The sequence below is a fragment of the Triticum dicoccoides genome, chromosome 7B (assembly GCF_002162155.2).
Source record: "Triticum dicoccoides isolate Atlit2015 ecotype Zavitan chromosome 7B, WEW_v2.0, whole genome shotgun sequence".
Taxonomy (NCBI): Eukaryota; Viridiplantae; Streptophyta; class Magnoliopsida; order Poales; family Poaceae; genus Triticum; species Triticum dicoccoides.
The window spans coordinates 680,212,769-680,221,371 of record NC_041393.1 but is presented as its reverse complement, the minus strand read 5'-3'; positions in this window follow the sequence as shown (position 1 = coordinate 680,221,371).

Below are 8,603 nucleotides of genomic sequence, written 5' to 3'. Positions count from 1 at the left end.
TTTTTCTGTTAGGTTTTTGGGGATTTTGAAAATGTTAACAAGGTTCCCCTAGTTAAATTCGGATGTAACTTTTTGAGTAGATGATTTTTCATATAAAAAACTTTTTAATCCGAGTTCGTATGCAAAAGTTATGCCCATTTTACAAATTTTCAGAGAGATTTTGCAAATAAAGTCGAAATTCATATTTGTAATTTTTCCCAACAACTAGACCACATATCACATGGGAAACTTATTTTCTTTTATTTTTTTGACATTTCCATCATTTTCTTTTATTTTTTTTAAAACTGAAAAGGCAGTCCGGGGGGGTTGCATTCGGTGTTGGGCCAAGTTAGTAATGGCGCACCGTTAGGTGGTGCGCCATTAGTAATATATTACTAATGGCGCACCGAGACATGGTGCGCCATTAGAATATAGTAATGATGCACCACATGTCTGTTGCGCCATTAGTGGCCATATCATCTATAGCCCTTTTCCTAGTAGTGACCTATGCACTTCTTTGAGATCTTTTCTTCGGCTTTCCTGAGCCAAAGCCCTTTGTAAGACTTGGTTAATATTTAGGAACTCATAGCCTTCTAGCTTTTCTCTAATGGGAGTTCTCAAACCACTCAGCACTAGGTCTGCCAAGTCTCTCTCGGTTATCACCAAACTAAAACATCGGTTTTCCATTTCTCTAAATCTCTTGACATAATCAGAGACCGATTCATCATGCTTTTGTTTAACTGATGTTAGATGTGACAACTTGAGTTCATTGTCGCCGCTATAAAAGTGATCATGAAATTTCTGCTCTAGCTGCGACCAAACTCGAATGGAACCATGTGGTAAAGAAGAAAACCATGAAAATGCGGTACCAGTTAATGATAAAGGAAATAAACGCACTTTCAACTCATTTAGTGAGCCTGCCTCACCTAATTGTGCTAAATATTGACTAACATGATCCCATGTGGTTTCTGCGCCCTCTCCATTGAACTTAACAAAATCTGGAATTTTATATCCTAGAGGGCACTGGATGGCATCACAGTACTCGGGGTATGGCTTTTGGTAAATCTGATTCCGAGGTAACTCAACCCCAAAATTCTCTCGAAGCATCTTAGCCATCTCCTCTCTAAGATTAGCTAGACCATCATCCATAGTGGACGATGAAACTTGTGGCAGTGGCATAGGAGGAGTAGGACTACTAGTTGTAGGTAGGAACTGTGGCATGTATGTCGACCCATAATTTGCTAGTGGTCGAGTGGTTGTAGTTGTAGGTATGGTTGGGTTCGGCGTTGCCACCGAGCCTGGCATGCTCAAAATAGGATTAGTTGATGCAGCTATAATCTGATTTGCTTGTATAGGATAATAAGTCATCGGCATGGGAGGCGCCGATGAAATAGGTAAAGTCAGATTAGGGCTTTGCGCACTAGCAGCTACACCATCATTACCACTAGACGATTGAGATATATTCTTTTGAGCATTAGTATTTTCTATGGAAGTTTGATAGACTAGATTATTACCATCAGCAATACGACTCTCAATCTCAGCCCACTGCTCAGGAGAAAAGGTAGTACTCACAGAGGGTTTAACCTGCTCGGCTTGAAGAGGAGGGAACTTGATTTCTTCAATCGGAGTGATGTTGCCTTAGCGATCCTTCTTGAACTTTGCAAGGAACTCCTGCAAATCCTTCTCTTCACGCGCCTTCTTGTACTCCTCATAGACTTGGCGATGATCAGCCGATATCTCATCAAGACTGGGCTTAATGATGTTATCAGCGTCTACCTCAGATGGCTTGGGATGATCGGACATGGTGGATGATGATGATTGATCTTCTTTCCCCAGCGGAGTCGCCAAAAAGTGTGTTGACACACGAACATGTCACGTGTACCCTCCACACCGGGGGTGATGCACCGCAGCTCACATCGAAGGAGACCCGACCGACAACGCGATACGCAAGACAGTCGACGGGCGCTTTTGCAGACCCAAAACCCCACACCCCCGGGAGGGACCCCGTCAGGGAGTGCGGCGGCTATGAGCTGCCCTAGGTCGATTCGCTCGCCCCTAGAGCCTTGAGATTCACAGCTCTCAAACACGAAGAACAACGAAGAACGAGAGAGAAAAATGGTGGAGAGATAAAACGTAGATGAAAAAGTAGTATATTGATTTGTTCGATTGTGTGTTGTCTAATCGGCCATCACCCCTAACATATATAAGAGGAGGCTGGACTTCCCGTACAAGTAAAGAATTCATCTAGGCTTTCCTTACAAAAAATTACATCAATTCACGTCCTAGAGTCCTAATTCTATTCCAACTCGGATTCAGTCTGAATCTGGCCCAGCTTCTGTCTTCCTCCTTGCATGGGCCGTCGAGCTTGAATATGATCTCCTATCAAGACGACCCAAATATCAAACTTATGTGCCCCGACGATACGAACAACTCATATGTTGATCACTTTTTCAAATAAGGTCATCTTGAATACTTTTCAAGGTCATCTTTACCTTCCAGTCGGACTCGGTCTTGCAGCGGACTGGATTGTCTGAGTCTCGTAGTGAATTTGTAGGCCATATACTATCTTATGATGATGATGACTCCAAACCCAAAATTTACCTTTTTGACGATACGCACAACTTTCATATTGAACATTTCTCCATCTGAGGTCATCTTGATAAACTTTCGGGCACATGCTCAGTTTCACTCGGATTCGAGCTCATCCACTCGGATATTAGAGTCACTCAGATCGTCCGTCTGGACTTTTTCACCCGGATGTTCGAATCTTTCACTCGGAAGATAACATTCCGCTCGGATGACTATATTTTCACTCGGAAGGTAATCTCTTACTCGATCGGCAAGTTTTTGTTCCGACGGTAATATCTTCACTATGATGATAATAAGTTCACTCGGATGTCAAACTTTCAATCGACCGGTAAGTTTTCACTCAGTCGGTAAGTTTTTACCCAAAAGGTAAGCTTCCACTCGACCGGTGAGTTTTCATTCGGATGGTAAGCTCTTCACTCGACCAAAAACATAGCTTGATCTTGATTTGTCTCCCCAGGTCTCATACGACCTCGGATTGAGACGAATTATATATGAAAATCGATCGGCTCGACGAGACGAAACTTTCTCGTGTTGAAGTTTTTCCGAATTAAGGACTTCTTAAGGGACGAATTGCTCGCGTGACCCATCAGACATGGTGTGTGGTACTTCGCGCCATATTTCCATTCAGCTTCGGTCTGCAGTGTATTGCCTCTAGCTTTTGCATATGAACTCGGATTGAGATGATTTATATATATCAAAATCGATTGCCTCGACGAGACGAAGACAATTCCTTTAGAGTACTCCTTCATCCGCGGTCGTCTTGAAGGCATGATCGGCCGAAAACCACTCGGAATATTGAATTCTGCCACTCGGAATACAATTTCGGCCCCTAAGATGGAGTCGGACGATGAAAACCTAGACATCAAAGTTGTTCCACTCGGTGATGTGAAACTTTTAATGCTGAAAACCCTTTCACTCGAAGCCATCTCATTTTCTTTTACGCCGTGCCAAAATCTGATGTCAACACAGTGCTGAAGTGTTAGCAGAATAAGAGATTTGTGTGTAGAATAAGACTCTTAAGGGTGTTATATATATTGGTGCGTTGATGAAGGAAGTTGTGCAGGAAGAACGACTTTTTTCATGGAATATCTCCTGAGAGGATAGCCGAAGGAAAAGAGGAACTAGTTTTGCTTCTACTGCTCGAGTGTCAAGGCATGTAGTAGTACTTTGGTATATGCATGAAGGCAAAATAACACAAAAGTGGAACAAACTTGTGCAAGCAACAGGGTTTCAGATAACTCCAAAATGATTTTCAACAATGTTTCTTTGAAACTTTCAACTCTCTTTCTTAAAGTTTGAAGAAGTCATTTTATCTTCTCTCATGAAACTCTTTGAGTTGCATAAAGTCTCTGCATTTGAAATATGGAATTCAAATCTTTTCAAATCTTTCTTTTTCATTTCTTTAAATGGAAGAGGTCATATTATCTTCACTCTAGGGTTCTGTGATGAAACGAATTTGAATTTATGTAGATCAAAATGCAAGATGAATATTTTGGGAAAGTCCTTTCATTCCCTCTCATTCAACTTTCAAAATGCTTCAAAATTTCACACAATCAATCTCACAACAATCAAACAAACAATCGATATTACTTATTTAATATAACATTTCAAAATTTAGAACTTTGGGATGTTGCAACATACGAAAAAAATATAGTGAGATTATGTAAAGATGGCATGCAGAAATCTAGACTGATGGTAACAACCAGTGAATAGATCCAAAAATAATGATGGCTGCTTTACTATTTATTTCCCACCCAAGATGAACTACATAGTATATACCCAAGATGAACCGGGTAGTAGACAGAGATACTATTCATGAAGTCTTGACGATGTTGGTGTCTATATGTCTTTCAGGTTCTCACCCTCCGCATACAAAAAATCATTCAGATGAACTAAACTAATCACATCATGCAAGTTTGGGAGGAAAAGACCTGTACAAATGCAATCGAGGTGACTTCCTTACATCAGTCCCTCAACCAACAGTCTTTTCTTTTGTTTTCTACTATGTCTTATTATTATTATTAAACCTTTCGCAGTTACAGTTGCATCTGGAGCATATTCAAAGTTGCCTGCATCTTTTGTTATATCCAACAAAATTCAGTCCCGTTTTGGGCAGCCAAGCCTGAAGTACCAGCTTTGCATCTAACTTACAGTGGATTCTAATTGATTTGAGTGTCAAACAAATCAGGTCCAAAGTTTCGGTAAATATGTTCTGATGCTTATACATATTACACTTTTTTGGTCTTAAAAGGTATTGTGGTTACCTATGTAGGTAGTGCTTCGTCTTCACTTGCTGCTCAACAGTAAGCTCTATTTTATTCAAAGTTTTAAATAGTGTGCTAAGCCTCTTAGCGACCGACCTCTTTTAAATGCTATAGCGTGCTATTTAAAACGTTTGCTCATCTATTTGGAGAAAAGACCCCCTAGCGCAGGACATCTTTTAAACGCTCTAGCGTGATAGCGGAGCTATATCAGTCTATTTAAAACCATGATTTTATTCAACACCTGATGATGCCACTCCCACCCTCTCGCTTCCCAGGACAAGTCAGGAAGACCGAGGTGAGGGCGAGAAGAAAGTACTGGAGTGAAGACGATTACCAGGGTGCAACACCATTCCCTCCCTACTAGCAACGGATGGTAGCATCGCGAATGGGTGTAAAAGGTAATAAACTCCGGACATTTTCTCATGTTATTTCTATGCATAGTTTGTCACTAGATCCAATTGTTCCTTTCATGAGTTGTTAAAAGCTTGCATTGATGTACTTTGCAGAAATGTGTGTCCTCTTCCAAAAATGAAATATTTTTGTCATGGAGAGGCACCATGTATGGTTTCTTGACTAATGGATGTGTCCCACTGGGCTTGATCAAATGTATTCTTGCTAATAAATATAAGCAATGAAAAATAAACCAACTTAAAATAAGCAACATATAGTTTTGCTATGGACAAATTTATATTTCATGTCTGCCAATATATATTTTCAGCTGTACCTATCATTTAGTTGTAAACTTGACAGGCCGGCAACGTGCGCTATCATGATCTAGTATACACTTGTAGTGGTTTGGCACATCTATTGTTTCCTCGCTTGGGTCCATTCCTGGCTTTTTTGCGAGTAGAAAGGTTGACCGGCATCTGGTTGACCATTGACCATCGAAAATAAATTTTCATAAACTTAAAGGAAAGTTCAAATATTCATAAATGGAAAAAGGTCACAAATAAAAAACTTAATAAAATTTAATTTTTCTCAGCAAAATTAAAAAAAATTTACAAAATTTCCAAAATGTTCATAACCTTGAAACAAAGTTCGCAAAAACCAAATGGAGATAAAAGTTCTCAAAAAGGAAAGAATTCAAATATTATGGAAAAAATAGAAAGTTTAAAAAAAGCACAGAAAAAGTAGGAATTTTTTTTCAAATTTTTAAAATGTTTTTTTTAGGAAATCCGAATTTGAAAAAATATCACACATTTAAGAAAAAAATCAATTAAGAAAAAACACAGACGAAAAACAAAAAAAATTCAAAAAATGGAAGAAGTCCCAGTCCAGAAAAACCAAGAGAAAAAAACCCGGCTAGGAAGCTTCCGAAAACCGGACTTGAACTTGCTGAGTGCCTAAGATGGGCCAGCCCACTCAGTGGGCCTGGGCGCCAGTTTACGGAAAATAATGTAACTGGCGTCGGAATATCCTACTCGCCGCTCACTGCGGCAAACGCCAAATCCTATTGGCGCCTTAAGCGCCCGATTTAGTTCATTTTACAATCGGGCGCATACCCCCCATGCCTTCCTTCGCTACTAACGGGCCCGGCCCATATCCCCCCTTTGGTTATATGTTTATAAGGCAAAAAAAGGGCGCTGGAGGAGAATCAAACCTGGGACCTTCAACATTCAGGAACGATGCAATTACCACTGCGCCAGCTCTCCCACTGTAATCTTTTACATCTTTTTCCTGCCTTTCTTCTTTCATCTTTCTTTTTTCCCTTTTTCCAAAGTTTATTTTTCAAATTCGAGAATCTTTCTTTTTCTTCATGTTTTTTCTGCAAAATGGATGAACATTTTTTGTTCAAATTCAATGACCTTTTTCCATTTTTGATGAACTTTTTTCAAAGTCGACGAACTTTTTTTTCGAATTTGATGAACTTCTTTCAAATTTAATGAACTTTTTCCAAATACAGTGATTTTTTTCAGAATTCGATGAACTTTTTTCAGATTTGATGATTTTTTTTCAAATCTGATGAACTTTTTTTCAATTCTGGTGAACCTTTTTAAAATTTGATGAACTTTTTTGAAAGTCGACGAACTTTTTTTTCAAATTTGATGAACTTCTTTCAAATTTGATGAACTTTTTTCAAATACGGTGAATTTTTTTAGAATTCGATGAACTTTTTTCAAATTTGATGAATTTTTTTCAAATCTGATGAACTTTTTTTCAATTCTGGTGAACTTTTTTAAAATTTGATGAACTTTTTTCAAAACCGATGAACTTTTTTCAAAGTCGATGAACTTTTTTTTCGAATTTGATGAACTTTCTTAGAATTTGATGAACTTTTTTCAAATTTGATGAACTTTTTTTCAATTCTGGTGAAATTTTTTGAAATTCGATGAACTTTTTTCAAAACCGATGAATTTTTTTTAATTTTAATAATTTTTTTTAAAATTCGATGAACTTTTTTTCAAAATCAATGAACTATTTTTCTAAAAACTGTAATACATACTGTAGTAAACCGGTTGGGTTTTTCTAAGAAAATCAGTACCTAATGTAGCAGTTTTTGGCGAGATATGATCGAGCTGGGACCAGCGATGGAGCGGGAGCCAACCAAGGGAAGAGAAGAGGGAGCGATGGTTTAATGGGCCGGCCCAGGAGGAGGCGCGCGCGGGCGCCACGATCGCTTGCTGGCGCTGAAGGCGCTGACGAGGAGGACTCGCGGCAAACTGCCCCCGCTTCGCACAGGGGCGAGCGCAGAGCCATGATTTTGGGCCGGCCCACTTACGAACTTCCCACTCCGGTTTTGTGAACCTTCTAGTAGGTTTCATGAACCGTTTTTTTCTTTTATTGGTTTTTCACGTTTCTATTTTTTTTCATTTTCTGTTTCTTTTTTTATTATTTCTTTTTTTCTTGTCTTTTTCAGAACATATTCGCAGTTTTACAAAATTTTAGGATTTTATTTTTTATTTCTTTTTCTTTTCTTCTCTTTTTTCAAAAAATAACGAAATTTTTAAGTTTTGTTCATGTTTCAAAAAAAATGTACAGTTTTTGAAAAAATGTTCTCAAAATTCAAAAATAGTTCTCTCTACACAAAAAAGTTCAAAACTTTCGAAATTTAGAAAATGTACCAGATTTCAACTTTTGGTTCACATATTCAAAAAATGTTCGCTCTTCGAAATTTGTCCGGAATTTTTCAAAATTGTTCTCTTTTTTGAAAATTTGTTCTCAGGATTCAAAAAATGTTCATGCTTTACAAAATTGTTTGTGCTTCCAAATTTGTTCGGGATTTTTCAAAATTGTTCTCCATTTCAAAATTTATTCTCAAGATTCAAAAAATGTTCGTGCTTTAAAAAATAGTTCGCGCTTCCAAATTTGTTCTCAAGATTCAAAAATCATTCGTGCTTTAAAAAATTGTTCTCAAATTCCAAAAATGTTCATGTTTTCGTAAAATGTTTGGGCAATTCAAAAATTGTTCTTTCTACACAAAAAAGTTCAAAACTTTCGAAATTTAGAAAATGTACCAGATTTCAACTTTTGGTTCACATATTCAAAAAATATTTGCTCTTCCAAATTTGTCTGGGATTTTTCAAAATTGTTCTCTGGTTCAAAATTTGTTCTCAAGATTCAAAAAATGTTCATGCTTTACAAATTTGTTCGTGCTGTCAAAATTGTTTTCCATTTCAAAATTTGTTCTCAAGATTCAAAAAATGTTCGTGCTTTAAAAAATAGTTCGCGCTTCCAAATTTGTTCTCAAGATTCAAAAATCATTCATGCTTTAAAAAATTGTTCTCAAATTCCAAAAATGTTCATGTTTTCGTAAAATGTTTGGGAAATTTA